Raw genomic sequence first — 24155 nt, 5'->3', positions numbered from 1 at the left:
CCTTCCCAGAGTCCACTATTAGCTCCACCAAACAGCCCATGTAGGCTCCAGTGTTGGGTTGCCTCAGGCCAAACAACCAACAGGGAGGGAACCCAGCCCCACCCATCAGCAGACAAGCGGGTTAAAGTTTTACTGCCCACTGCCCACCAAAGCAACAGCCAGCTCTATCCACCACCAGTCCCTCTCATCAGGAAACTTGCACAAGCCTCTTAGATACCCTCATCCACCAGAGAGCAGACAGCAGAAGCAAGAAGAACAACAATCCTGCAGCCTGTGGAACAAAAACCACATTCACAGAAAGATAGACAAGATGAAAAGGCAGAGGGCTATGTACCAGATGAAGGAACAAGATAAAACCCCAGAAAAACAACTAAATGAAGGGGAGATGGCAACCTTCCAGAAAAAGAATTCAGAATAATGATAGTGAAGATGATCCAGGACTTCGGAAAAAGAATAGAGGCAAAGATCGAGAAGATGAAAGAAATGTTTAACAAAGATCTAGAAGAATTAAAGAACAAACAAACAGAGATAAGCAACACAATAACTGAAATGAAAAGTACACTAGAAGGAATCACTAGCAGAATAACTGAGGCAGAAGAACGGATAAGTGACCTGGAAGACAGAATGGTGGAATTCACTGCTGCAGAATAAAATAAAGAAAAAAGAATGAAAAGAAATGAAGACAGCCTAAGAGACCTCTGGGACAACATTAAACACAACAACATTCACATTACAGGGGTCCTAGAAGGAGAAGAGAGAGGGAAAGGACCCGAGAAAATATTTGAAGAGATTATAGTCAAAAACTTCCCTAACATGGGAAAGGAAATAGCCACCCAAGTCCAGAAAGCGCAGAGAGTCCCATTCAGGATAAACCCAAGGAGAAACATGCCGAGACACATAGTAATCAAAGTGGCAAAAATTAAAGACAAAGAAAAATTATTGAAAGCAGCAAGGGAATAACGACAAATAATATACAAGGGAACTCCCATAAGGTTAACAGCTGATTTCTCAGCAGAAACTCTACAACTGGAAGGGAGTGGCATGATATACTTAAAGTGATGAAAAGGAAGAACCTACAACCAAGATTACTCTACCCAGCAAGGATCTCATTCAGATTAGATGGAGAAATCAAAAGCTTTACAGACAAGCAAAAGCTAAGAGAATTCAGCACTTCCAAACCAGCTCTACAACAAATGCTAAAGGAACTTCTCTAAGTGGGAAACACAGAGAAGAAAAAGACCTACAAAAACAAACCCAAAACAATTAAGAAAATGGTCATAGGAACATACATATCGATAATTACCTCAAACATGAATGAATTAAATGCTCCAACCAAAAGACACAGGCTTGCTGAATGGATACAAAAACAAGACCCATGTATATGCTGTCTACAAGAGACCCACTTCAGACCTAGGGACACATTCAGACAGAAAGTGAGGGGATGGAAAAAGATATTCCATGCAAATGGAAATCAAAAGAAAGCTGGAGTAACAATACTCATAGTAGATAAAATAGACTTTAAAATAAAGAATGTTACAAGAGACAAGGAAGGACACTACATAATGATCAAGGGATCAATCCAAGAAGAAGATAGAACAGTTATAAATATATATGCACCAAACACAGGAGCGCCTCAATACATAAGGCAACTGCTAACAGCTATAAAAGAGGAAATCGACAGTAACACAATAATAGTGGGGGACTTTAACACCTCACTTACACCAATGGACAGATCATCCAAACAGAAAAATAATAAGGAAACACAAGCTTTAAATGACTTAATAAACCAGATAGATTTAATATATATATATAGGACATTCCATGCAAAAACAGCAGATTACACTTTCTTCTCAAGTGCACACGGAACATTCTCCAGGATAGATCATATCTTGGGTCACAAATCAAGCCTCAGTAAATTTAAGAAAATTGAAATCATATCAAGCATCTTTTCTGACCACAACGCTATGTGATTAGAAATCAATTATGGGGGAAAAAAAGTAAAAAGCACAAACACATGGAGGCTAAACAATACGTTACTAAATAGCCAAGAGATCACTGAAGAAATCAAAAAATACCTAGAGACAGATGACAATGAAAACACGATGATCCAAAACCTATGGGATGCAGTAAAAGCAGTTCTAAGGGGGAAGTTTATAGCAATACAATCCTACATTAAGAAACAAGAAACATGTCAAATAAACAATCTAACCTTACACAGAAAGGAACTAGAGAAAGAAGAACAAACAAAACCCAAAGTTAGCAGAAGGAAACAAATCATAAAGATCAGAGCAGAAATAAATGAAATAGAAACAAAGAAAACAATAGCAAACATCAATAAAACTGAAAGCTGGTTCTTTGAGAAGATAAACAAAATTGATAAACCATTAGCCAGACTCATCAAGAAAAAGAGGGAGAGGACTCAAATCAATAAAATTAGATATGAAAAAGGAGAAGTTACAACAGACAACGCAGAAATACAAAGCATCCTAAGAGACGACTACAAGCAACTCTATGCCAATAAAATGGAAAATCTGGAAGAAATGGACAAATTCTTAGAAAGGTATAACCTTCCAAGACTGAACCAGGAAGAAATAGAAAATATGAACAGAACAATCACAAGTAATGAAATTGAAACTGTGATTTAAAATCTTCCAACAAACAAAAGTCCAGGACCAGATGGCTTCACAGGTGAATTCTATCAAACATTTAGAGAAGAGCTAACAGCCATCCTTCTCAAACTCTTCCAAAACACTGTGGAGAAAGGAACACTCCCAAACTCATTCTATGAGGCCACCATCACCCTGATACCAAAACCAGACAAAGATACTACAAAAAAAGAAAATTACAGACCAGTATCACTGATGTATAGATGCAAAAATCCTCAACAATACTAGGAAACAGAATCTAACAACACATTAAAAAGATCATACACCATGATCAAGTGGAATTTATCCCAGGGATGCAAGGATTCTTCAATATATGCAAATCAATCAATGTGATATACCATATTAAGAAATTGAAGAATAAAAACCATATGATCATCTCAATAGATGCAGAAAAAGCTTTTGGCAAAATTCAACACCCATTTATGATAAAAACTCTCCAGAAAGTGGGCATAGAGGGAAACTTCCTCAACATAATAAAGGCCATATATGACAAACCCACAGCCAACATCATTCTCAATGGTGAAAAACGGAAAGCATTTCCTCTAAGATCAGGAACAAAACAAGCATGTCCACTCTCACCACTATTATTCAACATAGTTTTGGAAGTTCTAGCCATGGCAATCAGAGAAGAAAGAGAAATAAAAGGAATATAAATTGGAAAAGAAGAAGTAATACTGTCAGTGTTTGGAGATAACATGATACTATACACAGAGAATCCTAAAGATGCCACCAGAAAACTACTAGAGCTAATCAATGAATTTGGTAAAGTTGCAGGATACAAAATTAATGCACAGAAATCTCTTGCATTCCTATACACTAATGATGAAAACTCTGAAAGAGAAATTAAGGAAACACTCCCATTTACCTTGCAACCAAAAGAATAAAATACCTAGGAATAAACCTACCTAGGGAGACAAAAGACCTGTATGCAGAAAACTATAAGACACTGTTTAAATTAAAGGTGATACCAACAGATGGAGAGATATACCATGTTCTTGGATTGCAAGAATCAATATTGTGAAAATGACTATACTACCCAAAGCAATCTACAGATTCCATTCAATCCCTATCAAATTACCAATGGCATTTTTTACAGAAGTAGAACAAAAAATCTTAAAATTTGTGGAGACACAATAGACCCCAAATAGCCAAAGGAGTCTTGAGGGAAAAAAGTGGAGCTGGAGGAATCAGACTCCCTGGCTTCAGACTATACTACAAAGCTACAGTAATCAAGACAGTATGGTACTGGCAGAAAAACAGAAGTATAGATCAATGGAAAAGGATAGAAAGCCCAGAGATAAACCTACCCACCTATGGTCAACTAATCTATTACAAAAGAGATAAGGATATACAATGGAGAAAAGGCAGTCAATAAGTGGGGCTGGGAAAACGGGGCAGCTACATGTAAAAGAATGAAATTAGAACACTCCCTAACACCATACACAAAAATAAACTCAAAATGGATTAGAGACCTAAATGTAAGACCAGACACTCTAAAACTCTTAGAGGAAAACATAAGAAGAACACTCTTTGACATAAATCACAGCAAGATCTTTTTTGATCCACCTCCTGGAGTAATGGAAATAAAAACAAAAATAAACAAATGGGACCTAACGAAACTTCAAAGCTTTTGCACAGCAAAGGAAACCATAAACAAGATGAAAAGACAACCCTCAGAATGGGAGAAATTATTTGCAAACGAATCAACGGACAAAGGATTAATCTCCAAAATATATAAACAGCTCATGCAGCTCAATATTAAAATAAGACAACCCAATCAAAAAATGGGCAGAAGGCCTAAATAGACATTTCTGCAAAGAGGACATACAGATGGCCAAGAAGCACATGAAAAGCTGCTCAACATCACTAATTATTAGAGAAATGCAAATCAAAACTACAATGAGGTATCACCTCACACCAGTTAGAATGACCATCATCAGAAAATCTACAAACAACAAATGCTGGACATGGTCTGGTGAAAAGGGAACCCTCTTGCACTGTTGGTGGGAATGTAAATTGATACAGCCACTATGGAGAACAGTATGGAGGTTCCTTAAAATACTAAAAATAGAACTACCATATGACCCAGCAATCCCACTACTGAGCATATACCCAGAGAAAACCATAATTCAAAAAGACACATGCACCCCAATGTTCATTGCAGCACTATTTACAATAGCCAGGTCATGGAAGCAAACTAAATGTTCATCGACAGATGAATGGATAAAGAAGATGTGGTACACATATACAATGCAATATTACTCAGCCATAAAAAGGAACGAAATTGGGTCATTTGTAGAGACGTGAATGAATCTAGAGACTGTCATGCAGAGTGAAGTAAGTCAGAAAGAGAAAAACAAATATCCCATATTAACGCATATTTGTGAAACCTAGAAAAATGGTACAGATGAACCACTTTGCAGGGGAGAAATTGAGACACAGATGTAGAGAACAAACGTATGGACACCAAGGGCGGGTGGCGGCACAGTGGCGGGTGGTGGTGGTGTGATGAATTGGTAGATTGGGATTGACATATATATACTGATGTGTATAAAATGGATGACAGAAGAACCTGCTGTATAAAAAAATAAATAAAATTAAATTCAAAAAATAAAAAAAAAAAGAAATGTGGAAACAGGGAATTGTCTGGCAGTCCAGTGGTTAAGACTCTGCACTTCCACTGTCGGGGGTGTGGGTTCAATCCCCAGTTGGAGAACTAAGATCCTGTGAGCCGCGTGGTGCAGCCAAAAAAATAAAATGAATAATTGAGAAAATATTTTTTAGAAAGGTGGGAATAGACAAATCTATAATTATAGCTAAAGAGTTTAATACTCCTCTCTCGGTTACTGATAGAACAAAAAGACTAAATTTTGAAACAATATAAAAGACCTGAATAGCATTATAAACTAATTAACATAATTGACATATTTAGGATAATACATGAAACAATTGCAGAATGCACATTTTTTCCAAGTACAAATTCACTAAGTTAAATTAAATCATAATCCATAAAATGTCTCAATAAATTTCAAAGGATTGCAGTGTTACTAAGTGTGTTTTCTAATCAGGTCATAATTAAATTAGAAATTAATAACAAAAAATCTAGAAAAATCACCAATATCTGGAAATTAAGGAACACAATTTTTAAATAACTCATGACATTAAGGATAAATCACAACTGAATTCAGAAAATTTACACTGAATTATAATGAAAACATAGTGTATTAAAATTTGTGGGACACAGCTGAAGCAATGATTAGACAGGTCTTGATAGCTTTAAAGGCTTATATCCCTAAAGAGTAAAAGTTTAAAGTAAATGATCTAAGTTATAAACTTCATAAATTAGAAAAAAAAGAACAAATTAAAATTAAAGTAAGCAGAGGAAGGATAGGATTCAGATAAGAGCAAAAATCAGTAAAACAGAAAATGGACAAACAGTAGAGAAAATCAACAAATACAAAAGTTGGTTCTTGGAAGAGATTTAAAAAAAGAATAATAAGCCCATAGCAAGACTGATCAAGAGAGAAAGAGGAGAGAGAAAAAGGAGAGGATATGGAGAGAGAGAGACAACCATAAATTACAATATCAGGCATAAAAGGTATATCTCTGCAGATTGTACAGATATTAAGAGGATATTAAGGAGAATATGAGCAACTTTATACCAATAAATTTTACAACTTATTAAAATTGACAAATACCTCGAGAATCACAAATTTCCAAAACTGACACAAGAAGAAAGAGAATAGTTGAAAATTTTACATATTTGTTAAAATGTTGAATACATAATTAATAACCTTCTCACATAGAATATTCTATGTGGGCCAAACACTTAAGGAAAAAATAATTACAATCTTATACAAACTCTTTCATAAGGGAATAGAAAATAGAAAATGAAGAGTGAGATAAGTATTAACCCTAATAATAAAAACAAACATATTATAAGACAAGAGAAGACCAAAATCCATCGTAAACATGGATACAAAAGTCCTGAAAAAAATGTGAGCACATCAAATCCAGTTATACGAAAAGGACAACATATCATTATCTATTTATATTTCTCCCAGGAAAGCAAAGCTAGTTTAACTTTCAAAAATCAATTCATATCCTTCACCACATTAACAGAATAAAAAAGAAAAGTCATCACACCATCTCAGATGACAAAGAAGCATTTTGATAATGTTTAACACACATTCATAATAAAAAACAAATCAAAACAAACAAACAAAAAACACCTCTTAGCACACTGGAAAAGAAGGGAACTTCCTCAATCTGATTTAAAAATCTATGAAAAACTTACAGCTGACATCATACATATTTCAAACATTGAATGCTTTCCCTGAGACTGGAAAGAATGCAGGGATGTACATTATCGCCAATTCTATCCAACATTGAACTGGTGGTTCTAAACAGTGCAATGAAGCAGAAAATAAATAAATAAATAAATAAATAAAATCTATATTGGAAAGAAAGAAGCAGAACTCTCTGTTCACACACCATCTGATTGTGTGAGGAGAAAATCCTAAGAAATGTGCAAAACAATCACTTGGAGTAAGGAGTGAATTTAATAATGCTACAGGATACAAAGCCTAAACACGAATTCTAATGATTTTCTATAGAACAGTTAAGCAATTAGAAAATGAAATAAAGAATACCATTTAAAATAGAATGAAAAATATAAAAGAAATAGAAATATGTTTAATGTGAAGTGTGCAACACCTCTACAATAAAATTTACCAAAATAATGCTGAGAGATGTAAATATGTGAAAAGCTATTTCATGTTCCCGGATAGGAAAATTCAATGTTAATAAGTTTCTTTGCAATTTGATTTATAGATTCAACACAATCCCAGCCATAATTTCACAAGATTTTTTTGGCTAAAATTGAAAATTTGATTCTAAAACTAGTATGGAAATGCAATCAAGAATAGCCAAAGCTATGCTGAAGAAGAATAACAAGGTTGTACAATTTACACTACCTAATTTCAAAACTTGCTATAAAGTAACAGTATACAGACAGTGTGAGTTTGATGAGTGGATAGAAAAATCAATTATTGGATCAGAATAGGGTCTAAAGTAGTCATAGAGGAATATTTAATTTTGAACTAAGGGGCAAATGTAATTTAATAGAAAAAAGCTTTTCAACAAATGGTGCTGGACAAACTAGATACTGATGTTCAAAAAAAAAAAAGAATTTCAATTACTACCTCATTCCATATACAAAATGTCATTCTAGATGAAGTTCGAGAATGTAAAAACTTCTAAAGGGAGACATCAGAGCATTTGTTTGCAAGGTAGGGTTAGGCAATAACTTCTGAGAGAACAGGGAAAACAATTTATAAAAGAAAAAAATGGTAAGTTAGACTTCTCCACAAATAAAAGCTGATTATCACAAGGCACTGTTAAGGATAATAAACACGATCTCAACAAAATATTTGACTGTGACTAAATTTGCAAAGAATATATCTTTAAAAAGACATATACCACAAAATATAAAAACTTTAATAGCTCAATATTAAAGAAACAAAAACATCATTAGAATGGGCAAAAGATTTAAACAGGTATTTCAAGGAGAAAGATATACAAATGGCTGGTAAACACATAAAAATGTGATCAAAATTATTAGCTTTCAGAGAAATACAAATTAAAACCATAACCAGATACCACTACAAACACATCTGAATGACTAAAATTACCTTTTTTTTTTTTTGGCTGTAGCACGCAGCATGCAGGATCTTAGTTCCCCAACCAGGGATTGAACCCATGCCCCCTGTAGTTGAAGCACGGAATGTTAACCACTGGACCGCCTGGGAAGTCCCAAGAATGACTAAAATTAAAAGACTACATGTTGGCGAGGATGTAGAATTGAAACACTGCTACACTGATGGTAAGAGGTACAGTGGTATGATTATTTTGGAAAACATTTTGATAGTTTCTTATGAAGAGAAAAATACATGTACACTATGATCCAGCAATTCTACTCCTAGACATTTTCTCAAAAGAAATGAAAATAAATGTCTATAAAAAATTCTTGTCCAACAATGTTCATAGATGCTTTCTTCTTAATAGCCCCAAACCCCAAAGTCTATCAACAGAAGAATGGATAAAAATTTGTGGTATATTCACAGAATAGAACGTTTATTATTAATAAAAAGGAACAAACTACTGACGTATACAATAACATGGACGAGTCTCAAAAATATTATGCTCAGCAAAAGAAGCCAGACACAAAAGTGTACATACGGTGTGATTCCATTTACGTTAATCCAAACCAGCAAAATGAACATAGTGAAAAAAGTCAGAAATGTGGTTGCTTCTGAGAGGGAAGGATTGATTGGGAAGGAGCATGAGTTAATTTTAGGAGGCGCTGAATGTTTTCTGTATTGTTTACCCAGGTGTTTGCATGTAGGAAAACAAACTGAATTATACTCACAGTTGTGCCCTTCACTGTGTAAATATGTATGTTACCTTTTAAAAAGAACTGTAAAAAAATTGAATACTCATTAGTAGATTTCTATTTCGTTGTATTATGGGTTAGCAATTTTGAAACTACTTTTTGTATTTTCTAGACTTGAACAAATGAGTGCATATATTAAAAATAATTAGAGACAGTTTTCTCATCGTAGGAGTACAGATTTTTAAATATGAAAGTATACAACACATCCAGTGGTGTCAAATTGGAACTGGAGATATCAGTATGAACACACGATTTTAAAGAGATGAATATAGGTAGGTGTGTGTGCATGTGCCTGTATGTGTATAAATTGCCTAAATTGCGTGCATTTCCTAAATCTTTCTAATGAGAGGACCTGGAAGCAATGAGTTGCCCATGGCAATGAGCATACCTAATGCTGAGATATTGGTTTCCAAATACTATCCTCTTCTGAAAAGGACCAGGGTTCCTTTAATGAAAGGTGACCCCTAAGGATGGAGCAGGGAAAGTACATGAAGCTTCTGGAACTTCTTTTGTGCCACAAAGTTATGAAGGAGCTCAAAGAATTGACAATCTGGCACAAATTAAGAATCTAAATATAGCAATGGGTTACAATCCACTGGATAAAAAAATTCACAAGTCCATTCTGATACAAATAATAAATGAACAAAGAAACAAGCTAACAGATAGGGCAAAGGAAACCTCTTCCCTATAGCAGATTGCCAATTTATAAATATCAAAGGAATGATAGATTTAGAGAATCATCAATTCATGCTAAAACTATTAAGTGAAGATTTTATGAGGAAGGGGATATTTATATAGTCTGAAGGTGTCCCCACAAATTATTTATTATTTACCGAAAGAAAATAGTACCTTTACAGGGTGGAAGTCTGTCAATTACCACTTCAACTAAGCAATCTACGTTACCGTCACCAATACTGGGACAAACTGACATCATATGTCTCCTCATGTTATTCACTAAGAAAGGCACAACACTTCAGTGGTGTTCCTGACAAAAAACACATTATTATAATCTAATAATGAGGAAATATCAGACAAACTCAAATTGAGATACTCTGTACAATATCTGAATGATAGTCTTCAAAATATTAAAGTCATGACAGAGGCTGAGGAACCGTCCATACTGAGGAGGTTTTAGACACACAACTAAATAGAATACATGTTCCTCAATAAGATCCTGGACTGAGAAGTGTGTAAATATAATGCATAATGTGTAAACATGGGTGTATGTATGTTTATATACATACACATGTGCATATAGAGAATATATATATATGTGTGTGTATATATATACACATGAGAGATAATGTTAGAATGACTGACAAATTTAGGTATTCATATGCACTGAAGGTTATAAAATACACTGTATCAGTATTAAATCAGTATTAAATTAAATTTCCTGATTTTGATAATTATACTTTTGTTATAATTTTTTAATTGAAGTATAGCTGATTTACAATGTTGTGTTAATTACTGCTGTACAGCAAAGTGATTCAGTCATACATATATACATATATATATATATATATATATATATATATATATATATATATATATACACTCTTTTTTTTAATATTCTTTTCCATTACGGTTTAGCACAGGATATTGAACATAGCTCTCTCTGCCATACATACACTTTTTTTTTAAAGAATTTTAAGTCATTACAACAGTCGCCTCTTTTTTCTTTAATTAATTAATTAATTTATTTTATTTTTGGCTGTGTTGGGTCTTCGTTTCTGTGCGAGGGCTTTCTCTAGTTGCGGCGAGCGGGGGCCACTCTTCATCGCGGTGCGCGGGCCTCTCACTATCGCGGCCTCTCTTGTTGCGGAGCACAGGCTCCAGACGCGCAGGCTCAGTAGTTGTGGCTCACGGGCTTAGTTGCTCCGTGGCATGTGGAATCCTCCCAGACCAGGGCTCGAACCCGTGTCCCCTGAATTAGCAGGCAGATTCTCAACCACTGCGCCACCAGGGAAGCCCTACACTTTTGTTATATAAGAGAATGTCCTCTTCCTTAGGAAGTCAATATTAAAGGATTGAGGGTGAGAGTAAAAAAATTCCCAAATTCCAATTTTCAATGGAGAGAGGGAGGGAGAAGGGGAGAGAAAAATGGGGCAGATCATACAGGATTGTTAAATTTGGGTAAAGGTTATATGGCAGTTCCATGTATCATTCTTGCAACTTTCTTATAAGTTTGAAATTATAGAAAATTTAAACTTTAAAGAAAAAAATGGGAAAAATCCTTGAACAGAGATTTCATGAAGGATTCATATGAATACGCAGGTTCGTTTCCTGGAGGACTGCTGGGGTGTTTGGCGGGGGTTGTGGCAGTGCAGACAGGCAGCGGCCCCCCGGGCAGCTCTGTGATGGACTTCAGGGCTGTGCAGGGCTCTGGACCACCTGGCTTGTGCTCAGCATTTCCCAGAGAAACTATACAAGGTTGTGGCTGCGTGTCCTGATATCTGTGCATTTTTTGGAGAAATGTTAGCAGGGATGGCAATTACTGGAAATTGTATCAACCTCTTGTTTTTTTTGGAGCAGAAATTTTTACTCAGTTAAAACCAATTACATCAAGAAAGTAAAAAAAAAATGCTATACAACTTAAACTAATTGGAAGGAAAATGCATCATTCTTAAAATGTTTAACCATGTTAAAAGAGATATACGGTGTTCTAGAACCATCTTTAGAAGAGGCCAGATTTTATAAAGAGTCAGCAGGGATAACAAGGTCACCAGTGAAGAGCTAAACGCTTCCAACTGTGTTCTTCACAGGAAACAGATTTTAGAGGAGAAAAGAATTGAAAGAAGAAACCTAAATGAGAGAACTGGATGAACGAATTGATTTCTCACATTACAAGAAGGATAAAGTCCCTAGAACAAAACTGAATATTCATCAAACTGCCAGTGGTTTTTTCAGATAGAGCATCTGGTAGCTTGTCCTAAGGGCTGGCCTTTGTCTGAGAGGAGAACTTTAGCTCTTCCCCACTCAGATTCCTTCACTTCTTCCTCCAACTCAAGGTCCTTCATTGCTGGTGGAATCATGGAAACATGTCTTGAGATGAGGACTTCTCTTTCTTCCTACTCCTACAGAAAACGGGGATGGATCACCTCTGGAGTACTTTCTGCCGAGGGATCGCTGTGGCTTACTACAGTATTCAGTGATGATAAAAATTCTCTCTACTCCAAAGTGTTCCTGACTCTCCCCTCCCCCATATACTGGCTTTCCCCCCAAACCCAAATAAACGCAAATAACAGTGAGCAACCTACAGGGCTGATCCAGTTTGAAACAATCTGCTACTGAAGCCAGAAAACTTGAGACATTTGTCTTCTTTTTAAAATAATTTTAAATTTCTCATGTTTTTAGCTTAGGGAAATGCCATTTCTTGAAAGATTATACTTTTGCCCGAACGAAAGCTTTACAGAACTATAACGCTTGAGATAGTGTTTTATAGATAAAATGTATATAAATATTTTTTAAAGGAAATAATGATATCATGTGGAAGAGTGAGTAGGGTCTTACATGATTTTTTTTTTTTTTTTTGGCTGTGTTCTGTCTTCGTTGCTGCGCTCAGGCTTTCTCTAGTTGCGGCGAGCAGGGGCTACTCTTCATTGCAGTGCGCGGGCTTCTCATTGTCGTGGTTTCTCTTGTTGCAGATCATGGGCTCTAGACATGTGGGCTTCAGTAGTTGCGCCTCACGGGCTTCAGTAGTTGTGGTGCACCGGCTTAGCTGCTCCGCGTCATGTGGCATCTTCCCGGACCAGGGCTCGAACCTGTGTCCCCTACGTTGGCAGGCGGATTCTTAACCACTGTGCCACCAGGGAAGTCCTCTTATGTGATTTTTATAGGAGTTTTTCAAGCCAACATGCAAATGCTACTCTGGCCAAGCCCAGCGTTTGGATGTGAATGAAGAGGAAGTGACTACAGCATGTGACTGGTATGAGTACGTGGTGTTTGGTATCCGCAGGAGGAGTTCCTCTTGCTGTTTGTGATTGCTGCCTGGAACTAGGGCTCCTGCTTGTTTGCTGTGCCGATTCCACATATATGCTCCATTTGTGATTCATTTACAAACACTTGTCAACTGAGATTTGAATCCTGTGGTGCTGGATCTGAGGAATAAAACAGGACAAACTAGCAGAGCTGAGTCACTCATGTGAAGAAGGAGTCTATTAACTTGTTTATTCCTAAGACTGAAGACAGTAGTCTTTCAAATTACGTCTCTACAGTAGGCATTTCTGTGTGTGTGTGTGTGTGTATATCATAGTATAATTTAGTTTTACTTCATAAATCATTTTACTTATCTTTGTTTCCCCCAAAGTTTTTCATAAATTCAAATGGACTATCAACCCATATGTAAACTTTGGGGGGAGGAGAACATGAATTATATAAGGTGCTCATTTAATTCATTCATTCATTTAAATGGGTTAAATTAAGATATTTAAAGTGCAAGAAAATCTAGCACTTAATTCATGGAAAGTATTTTATTATTATTAAAAGGGGGGGGGAACGATTTAAATAACTTAGAGCCTCTTCAAGAAAAAGAAATGCTCCATGAATACAGTTGTTTTATTTCTCGGGATTTTTAAATTTTCCCCCTGGTTCTGAGTTGGGGGGAGGGAAGGGTAACAACTGTGAATAAGAAAGAGCTTAGAAAAAATATTGAAGCATGTGAAGAAAAAGAATCCTTGCAGGAGGAAAGCAGCAGATGGTGGGGAATACAATGGATAAGATAATTTCCTGATCAAGCCTTCAGGTGGCGCTATAATCCCTTCAGAACTCAGTTCCTGTCCAGCTGGTAGTGGCTCTGAGCTGGAGGAGAGTGTGAGAATAAGAAAGGAATAGGTGTGGTTAAAGGACAGGAAAGGTAGGAAGCATTCATTTGGCAGGAGGTATTAAACAAATTGTCTGAAACTTGGGGGAGTGTCTGTAAACCAAAAGAGGAAATGTGTACCTCCCAGGAGAGAGAAGGGTTCTATAAACTGTATTGCTAAAATCATGTTTTTCTGATTAAAGCAAAATAGGTTGAGTTTTTTGGAAAGACGATTCCGATGTTGTTTTTCTGATGTTTCACGTGTTTGATCTGGTGGCTAGAACTCTGTGAGCAAAATAATGTACAATTGAATTTTTAAGCTGACACATCTAAGTAACACTGGCTAGCACACCTCTCTCTGGCCAGAATTGTATGCAAGCCAATATTAAAACAAATTAGTATATAACTGCATGAACAGATCCTTATTTCTCTATTGTTTTGGTGCCCATTTTCCTGTCCTGAAAGAAGGAATGGATCAGCCATTTTTAAAATCCATTTCAAGAGAGATTATAACAATTACCTATCCAGTTGGTCTGTGTCATTAAGTATAAATGAGTCTGTGATGAGAAAAGTCAAACCTCGGTTTTATTTGTCTTAATTTTAGTTTTTATTTTTAGATACCTAATTTGCTTTCACATTTGATACTTAAACAAAAAAGCAAAGTCAACTGCTGATCTCTTTGTTTTCCCTGCAGAGAGAGTAATTGGACACTCTTTAGCAGTGTTGCAACTGTTTGCACAGATACCACAAAGCAATGAAGGCTGCTAGATTAAAAAGAAATCTTTTAATATATTTGTGATTAACTGGCAACTACAATAAGAAATTGCAGGGGAACAGAAATAAACAGAAAAGGTTAACAAGGTAGGACACAGGATGATTATCTGCACTGGAGGAAGAAAGGCAAAACAACACTCAAGCTCTCCATCTGACACCAACCTGTTTGATAAATAAGTAATAGGGCAAAAGAACTTCCACCCTCAGATTTATATGTTTTGTACTCTTCTAGCCCTGACCTTTGTGCATAGCCACAAATCTGATGCTAAAGAGCAAGTCTATGAATTATGGAAAACGAGAGATGATTTGGAGGATTTGTGTTAGAAGGATGTAGCTCTGCTCTCTTTATCTCTATTGAGGACACAGAGTCCTTCGGTAGTGTCTTCTTTTCCTTAGAGCTTTGAGGAGGTATATTTTAATTTTCTTGAGAACTTTGTTTACTCACTTATTCTCCAAAAGTTTGCCCAAAAGACTGACCAAAAGAAAGTCATTCTGCCTAAAGGATAGCAGAGACAATTGTTAGAATAAAAACTATTGTCACTGATATCTATCATGGTTAATATCATAAGCTAACATTTAGGTTTGTATCTTTGAGAGACTGTGCTGGATAAATGACAGTCTAAAACAACAATATGTTGGCCTGTTTCCAAAGGTATATTTCAGGAAAGTTAGCACCTGGAGGACAATATTCTTGACCAGGTGTTTCATATCAGCAATTGACCGTAACTCTAGAATCTGGGTGACAGCCACAAAGTGATTCCTGGTAGCTGATTTCAATCACCTTAAGAAAGAAGAAAGAAAGATGTAGCCAAACCTGCTAAAGGGGGAATAAAAAACAAGAAAATTATTAAGACTAAAAAAACAGACATTAATCCTGTGAAATATAAGCCTCAAACAATCCCACAAACCACCTGAAAGAGATTAATTACTCCTACTTTTGAGGACGTTAGGTACATGAAGAAAGTGAGTCTTCTTAAGCTTAACCCTCTGTTTCCTTAATTGTAATAATATTGCCCCCCTTTTTTAGCATTTAATGGGTCAAATGCTAAATTTTATACACACAATATTTTTAAAACTTTAATGAATTTTTTTTTCCAGGGGGAAATATGGCCATATGCCATTTTTATTTATTTTTATTTTTTTTAACATCTTTATTGGAGTATAATTGCTTTACAATGGTGTGTTAGTTTCTGCTTTATAACAAAGTGAATCAGCTATACACATACATATATCCCCATATCTCCTCCCTCTTGCATCTCCCTCCCACCCTCCCTATCCCACCCCTCTAGATGGTCACAAAGCACCGAGCTGATCTCCCTGTGCTATGTGGCTGCTTCCCACTAGCTAGCTATTTTACATTTGGTAGTGTATATATGTCCTTGCCACTCTCGCACTTCATCCCAGCTTACCCTTCCCCCTCCCTGTGTCCTCAAGTCCATTCTCTATGTCTGCGTCTTTATTCCTGTCCTGACCCTAGGTTCTTCAGAACCGTTTTTTTTTTTTTTTTTTTTTTTAAGATTCCATATATATGTGTTAGCATAGGGTATTTGTTTTCCTCTTTCTGACTTACTTCACTCTGTATGACAGACTCTAGGTCCATCCACCTCACTACAAATAACTCAATTTCGTTTCTTTTTATGGCTGAGTAATATTCCATTGTATATATGTGCCACATCTTCTTTATCCATTCATCTGTCGATGGACACTTAGGTTGCTTTCATGTCCTGGCTATTGTAAATAGAGCTGCAGTGAACATTGTGGTACATGACTCTTTTTGAATTATGGTTTTCTCAGGGTATATGCCCAATAGTGGGATTGCTGGGTTGTATGGTAGGTCTATTTTTAGTTTTTTAAGGAACCTCTGTACTGGTCTCCATAGTGGCTGTATCAATTTACATTCCCACCAACAGTGCAAGAGGGTTCCCTTTTCTCCACACCCTCTCCAGCATTTATTGTTTGTAGGTTTTTTGATGATGGCCATTCTGACTGGTGTGAGGTGACACCTCATTGTAGTTTTGATTTGCATTTCTCTAATGATTAGTGATGTTGAGCATCCTTTCATGTGTTTGTTGACTATCTGTATATCTTCTTTGGAGAAATGTCTATTTAGGTCTTCTGCCCATTTTTGGATTGGGTTGTTTGTTTTTTTTGATATTGAGGTGAATGAGCTGCTTGTAAATTTTGGAGATTAATCCTTTGTCAGTTGCTTCATTTGCAAATATTTTCTACCATTCTGAGGATTGTCTTTTTATCTTGCTTATGTTTTCCTTTGCTGTGCAAAAGCTTTTAAGTTTCACTAGGTCTTATTTGTTTATTTTTGTTTTTATTTCCATTTCTGTAGGAGGTAGGTCAAAAAGGATCTTGCTGTGATTTATGTCATAAACTTTAATGAATTTATTCACCTTTATTGAGATATAATTGACAAATAAAATTATAAGATATTTAAAGTGTACAACATGATGATTTGATATATGTACACATTGTAAAAGGATTCCCCCCCATCAAGTTAACTAACATATCCATAATCTCACATATTTACAGAGTTCATCTTTTTTTTTTTGTTTCCACATATAAGTGATAAGTGATACTATGCAGTATTTATCTTTCTCTGCCTGGTTTATTTCACTTACCAAAACGCCCTCCAGCTTCATCCATGTTGTCACAAATGACAGGACTTCTTTTTTATTTTAAGGCTGAATAATACATACATACATATTTTCTTAAGCATTCATCTGTGGGTGGACACTTAGGTTGTTTCCATACCTTGACTGTTGTGAATAATGCTGCATTGAATATGGGAGTACAGATACCTTTTTGAGATGATGATTTTGTTTTCCTTTCCTTTGGATATAAACCCAGAAGTGAGATTGCTGAGTCAAATCGTAGTTTTATCTTTAATTTCTTGAGGAGACTCCATACTGTTTCCCATAATAGTTATACCAGTTTACAAGTTTGCATTCCCACCAACAGTGCACAAGGATTTCCTTTCCTCCACATCCTTGCCAGTAACTGTCGTCTCTTGTCTTTTTGATAATAGACATCCTAACAGGTGTGAGGTGATACCTCATTGTGGTGTACACAGGATCTTATACAATCTTTCTGGTAAAGCTGTGAGGGACTTACAGATAAGGAAACTGCACCACAAAGAATTGAAGTTACTTCCTCAAAGTCAATTAGATAGAATTAGTGTTCACACCCAGGCCAAAACCAGAGCTAGTAATCAATGTGCTCCCGTCACCTTCATGCCTTGTTTTCCAAGATAGCTTAACCTCACAGGATGGGTCCCACACCTGCTTTTCCAGTATGTAGTCAGCCATGGTTCCATTAAGGAGGACCAGCTTTTTAGCATCCCAGGACTGTTTTACTTTCCAGAATAATCCTATCAGTTGTCATCTTTTGTCACTGCAAGGTGATTGCTGTTTCTTCTTTTTCTTTGGTTTCTTTCCCTGAGACTTTTGTTATCAGCATATTTACACAAGACTAGCTGGTTTTCAAATCCTCTCTACATCAGGCTTTTATTATGTCTGTGACGCCTCATTGCCTCAGGCCCTCAGTGGGTTAAAAACACCTCCTTGCCTGAAAAGATACATGGATTTACACTCATTAATCCCATGGCACTTTCAATGACCTGCCCATTTCTATGGACTTTGAAACATGGCTCCATTAGATTTGTGCAGGGGCCAAGCTTTGATTATGTACCTTGAAAAAGTCAAAATCTATAATTAGACCAAAATAAAACCTGGGGGCTTCTAAGTCTCTATGGATAAAACCACAAATCTATTCACCTGTTCCACTTAGTTTTGATTCAGCCAGTAATATTTATAGAGCGGTCATTATGCTCACAAAACTGTCTACCAGGAGCCTGAATGATGATACCTAATCAAGATGGGTTTCAAATACTCTAAGACCTATGAGAACAATCAGGGGATTTTAAAACATTAAGAATCATTTATTAGAACAACAAAAAATAACGTTTGGGGGATCTTGAGAATTTTTTTTCTGTATATTAACATCAAGGTCTTATAGCACAGCCAAAATAATCAATGTAAATTATATTATACTGAACTTTCTTTTTGCTTATATAATTATGAATCACTTGGCAACACATAAATCAGAAATACTCCCATTTGTGCACAGGTTGTGAAACTGCAGGACAGACAGACTCAGCAAGGGTCCCTAGGCTTTAGTTCCAAAGTTGCAACCAGGTGGTCTTTTGGTCTACCTGGGTTTCAGTGTTTCTACTTTAGTCCTGAATGAAGTTCTTTTTTTTCTTTTTAACACAGGGTCTTATAAACAAAAGATTGAGAGCTAAGGTAATAATACAAGAAAAATATTTTGGAGTTTTCCACTCACATCTATGACTATGTTATGTATATTAAGGTATGACTCATTTAGTCCCTGGCATGACTCCACCAAAGGATTGGTAAATGCATTCCATCACGATGTCCAGAAACAAGTTCTCTGTTCTGTTTCTGGTATTCCTCATCCTCTCCTTGGATGATATGACCAAATTGGTCATTGCCTTTCTTATGGTAATGATTCCAAAATGAACAACATAACATTAATGAGCTTTAACTACTAAATGGGGTTAATAATTATCATTCAGACTGTTGTTATGTTATGTTATATTATGTTATGACCAAACTGATGCTCAGAGGAGTGAAAAGACTTGCTCACAGACACAAAGATGCTGCACACCTGTATTAGGTTTTAAGCTCAGTCTATATGTCTCTGAAGCTCATAGTGTTCCCTCCACTAAATCAAATGCTTCAGGGTAGGCCTGTGATTTTTAAAAACATTGTTTTAAACATATGTATCCATTGCTGCATTTGAGCTTTTTAAAAAATAGTACTAAACAGTATGGAAACTTAAACAACTTGATTTATTTCCCTCAATATTTTGTTTCTAAGAATCTCCCAGGTTGTTAGCCTAGAGCTATCACTCCTGTTTAATATTCCACTGAATGCATATTCCACAATTTCATATTCTTATATTCTTGCTGATGTTTTCCCCCTGTTACTGCTGTGAAGAACAATGCTTCTAGAACATTCTTATAAATATCTACTTGAGTCATGTGTGCAAGTGTTATTTTACGTTACATACCTAAGAATGAAATTACTGGATCAAAGAGTATACATCTGTGTAAGTTTAAAAGGATAATACCAAATTGCTTTCCAAAATGGCTACAACAATTTACACTCATATGTGGATGGGCACTCCAAATGCTCCACATCCTTACCAACACAGTATTTTTAAGACCTCTTAATTTTCTTTTTCTATGGTAAAAGATGATTTCTTCTTCTGTGAAAAGCCTGTTCATATGATTGGCCTATTTTTCTATTGGGTTGTCTTTTTCATAGTGTTTTAAAAGGAATTCTTTATGTATTAGGGCACAAATCCTTGAATATTTGTCCTGAAGAATATCTTCTCCTGGTCTGTGGCTTGTCTCACATGCTTGTTCTTACAGGTGTGTTGTGTGACGTTGCCCTATGTTCACTGCAACTTCTCCATCTTATCTCCTATTTTCCTCTTTGTTTTTATACCTCAAGGCCATAATTTCATTAGCTACCTGGCCTGCAGAGACCAGTCTCAGTCTCCCTTCTGTTCTAGTATTCTACCACTGCCTTTATATCAACTCATGTGATAGCCTTCTCTCTGGTCACATCCTTCTTTGGCCCTCTCTGTCCCATGAGCTACAGAAAGCAACATGGCAGTCCAGTCACCTTCTCTGACATATATATCTCTATATCTGTATATAGATATTTTTGCTGATGAGCCAAAATAATATGAAACTGTCCTTCTAAAAACGAGGTGGCTGAAGTCAATAAGCAAAAGCTGCGTCAAACTTAAAACTGCTGCCTTCCTCTGCAAAATGTGCTCTTCAGCACTTTTACATCATTTACTCCTTACTGCCTCATTGCATGTGAGTTACATTTGTGCCTGAGCTCGTTTGCCTTTGCTTCCATACATACTTATTCTGCTGCTTGAATGTCCTTTGAGCTAGTTCATTTCAAAATTTGCTCCGAGTGCCTGGAATGTATCCGGGTGACTCACTTCACACACAAGACCTGAGAAAGCACTGCGGGTAGTTAAACACGTAATCGATACTTCTTCCTAGCTATGAAAAGACACAGAAATATTATCAGCATTGGGTTTTCATAGGTTCCAAAAATCCTTTATGCATCATGAATAAAAGAAAACCAATAATTAGGTCAAAAGAAATACTAGCCTTTTATAAGATTGTGGTCAAATGAACAAATCTGCATGCTCTTCTGCCAATCTGCAATTTGCTATTACCCAACAGGAATACAGCTACAAATGAAGTCAGTGTTGACTGCAGGTTCCAGGCCTCCAAGCTGAGGTCTCTGTGATTCTTTTGTCTCCCAGTGGGACCATTCTGACTGCAGGCTCCAGTCTGCAGGTGACCCGCAGCCAAGATGGGCAGCTCTTCCTGTGAATCACTGACAATCTGCCACCCACTCTGGGTTGTACCATTTGAGGTGGCACCTGCATAGGTGAAAGGGCGGGGAGGCTAAGAGAGGAAGGGGTTCCTGCTCTCTGGTCCTGGCGTGAGAAGAGACATGAGAGGGAAAGACTGGTAGCCGGGCTCCTCCACATCTTGAGAAAGGAACAGGCGAGTCTGTCACAGCCCAGGTCTGTCCCACTTCCCTGATATTATTCCTGTTAGAATTTAGACATGTACTTTGGAGGCAACATCAAAATTCTGGCAAAAGGATTAACCCTAAAATTAGGCCCGCTGAGGTGGTGAGGTAACTGGGTCTCAATTACTTGCTCCCCTCCACGGGAGGGGGGAAGGGAAGAGGGAGGGAGAGTGGGAGGGAAGGACGAAGAGGGGCATGGAAGGAAGGAAGGAAAGTAGGAAGGAAGGAAGGCAGGAAGGAAGGAAAGGAAAGGAAAGGAGGGAGGGAGGAAGAGAGGGGACAAAGAAAGAGCAAGTCTCTCATCATGAAAGCATGTGGATGCCTGCAATTGCAATGAATGCTTAATCCCTTTAGTCCGAGGTCCTGACTTATTTACGAATGAAAATGTCACATGCTGGTTGGTTGAATAACTCTTTACTTTGTTGTCCTGTTGTTTATACTTTAATATGACAGAGAAATCAGAAAGACCATTTGGGTAGAGGACGAGAAAGGACTAGGGGCACCGGGCAGCTGAAAGCTGAGCAGAGGAGGGACAGAATGACGCGGGCTGAAGTCATTCAGAATGACTTTGGCTGAAGTCGCCAAGGCCTCGCCTCCTTCCACACATCGGCCACGCGCTCCAACCCAGCACCCCCCGGCAGACCGTCCTCCTCCTCCTTCTCTAGGGCTGCCCCCCCACCACCACCACCTTGGATTACGGATGCACGTAAAGTGCTTAGCACAATGCTTGGCACGTAGAAAGACCCCAGTAAAGTTAGTTAGTAAATGTTAGTAAATTTGTATAGTGCGGAAGCAAAAAATAAAATTAAGATAGTGAATTAAAGAGGACTTAATTGCCGGTTGTCTGAACTGGATACTACCCTGGGATCTGCGATCTCTCTAGGTCACCAGTATATTCTGAGCCTGACAATTTTGTTTTCTCTCCATGTGCCTCCTCCGATTCCTCATGTATAAAGTGAAGTGATTTTATTCTACAGGTCTGGCCCACCTCTGATCCCACTTACTTGTCTCTCCTACACAACACACATTCACTTCCAAATGACAAACTGAGGCTGAAAAACAGTGGTGCAATATGATAGAATTGTCAATATCCTTTCCACGTTAAACCTCTTGGAATATAGACTCGTGCTTGAATGTAAGCTTCACGAGGGCAGGGATTTTTGTTTTTTTTTTGTTCACTAATATAGTTCCACCTAGAATAATTTGTGAAACATAGTAGATGCCCAGAAACTATTTGTGGAATGAAAAATATCAATACCCTATATAAAAAATAATCATCTCACAAAGAAGGAAAATGACTGACAAATAATCATTTTCAAAGACATTTTAGTAATTGAAGAAACCCAGTTAAGATAATGACGTATTATTTGTCACCTGTTAAACTGGCAGATATTAAAGAAACAGCAATATTCACATCACTGGTAAATGATAAAGAAATTATCACTTTTACCCTGTTTCTGGAATTCAGTGTGGCACTACTTATCAAAAAGCTTAAAAATGTACATATGTTTTGACCCAGCGATTCCACACATCCAGAAATGTATTTTAAGGAAGTGATTAAGGTTATGCAAAGATTTAGCTACAAGAATGTTGTTTATACCAGCAAAATTTGGAAATGACCAAAATGTCAATCTATAGGCAATTTGTTAAATACAAGATAATACAGCCCTAATGAAATACTAATTAGACATTAAACATATCGCAAATGAAAATTTATTATCAAAAATACCCATAATAAATGCAGTGAAAAAGTTTATGAGATAGCATGTATAGTATAATTCCACATAAAAACCTATATAGGTCTATAGAAAAGATTCCCTTGGCTTATATCTACAAAATTAACCTTGGTCATATCCGGTTTTCATTTTCTCCTTTTTTCCTATTGTCTCATTTTTTTTCTACAATGGTTGCTTTTATAATGAAATAATAAATCATATTAATTATAAATTTGCCTTTTAGCTTTAATAGATGCAGACTTTCAGAGAGTTTTTTTTTTTTTTTTTTTTTTGTATCTGAACTGTGTTCTTTGCCAACCCAGACTTTCTTATGCTATCATTAGCATGGCTAAATTAATCAGATTTTAAGCTCCTTAAGGGCAGGGTTTACATCTTTTCTTTACTCTTTATAGTATCTTGCACCCCTTCTGGCTGCTTAATAAAAACTTACTGCTCTGAATTGAGTCAAGTGTAATTTCAATTCCTATTCTCATTAAATGTCCTCTATAAATCAGTTTAAACAGTTCTAGTAATCAGAGTATCCCTCAGGGTTTCCTTTTTATGTAAGCCACTTTCTCACACTCTCTGACACTTGGGGATTGAGCCTTGTACACTTGAGCCCTTAGAAGCAGGAAGATATTTATTTTGCGTTGCTCCAGGGTGGCTGAACTAAGTAACAGGAAGGTGGATTCCGCTCATCTAAACAAGAACTTTCTGATAATTGAAGATGGGTGTCAATAGGAAATGGCTGTGTAATGAGTTTATAAACTCCCTTTCCCTAGAGATACCCATGCTAAAGAGAGAAACAGCCCTTGCACGTGGGGTCAACACTGAGCTACAGTTTGGACTAGGTGGCCGTTGACAGTTTTTCCAAATCTAAATGTGCCTTACATCTCATCTGCTATGAAATCAAGGGCCAGGGAGAGGGAAAGGGTACAGATGACTGTTTTGTTTGGCTCAGTGCTGCATCTGGCTTACCTCTGGATTCCAGATGCAGGAACCCTTTCCCAAGCATCTCTCCACCCCATTCCTGGACACTTTTCCATCTTGCTATGCACCAGTGAAGAGCACGTCTCTTCCTTC

Source organism: Balaenoptera physalus (genome assembly GCF_965194825.1).
Source record: "Balaenoptera physalus genome assembly, chromosome: 9".
NCBI classification, from domain to species: Eukaryota; Metazoa; Chordata; class Mammalia; order Artiodactyla; family Balaenopteridae; genus Balaenoptera; species Balaenoptera physalus.
Note: the sequence above shows the minus strand (reverse complement) of the source record.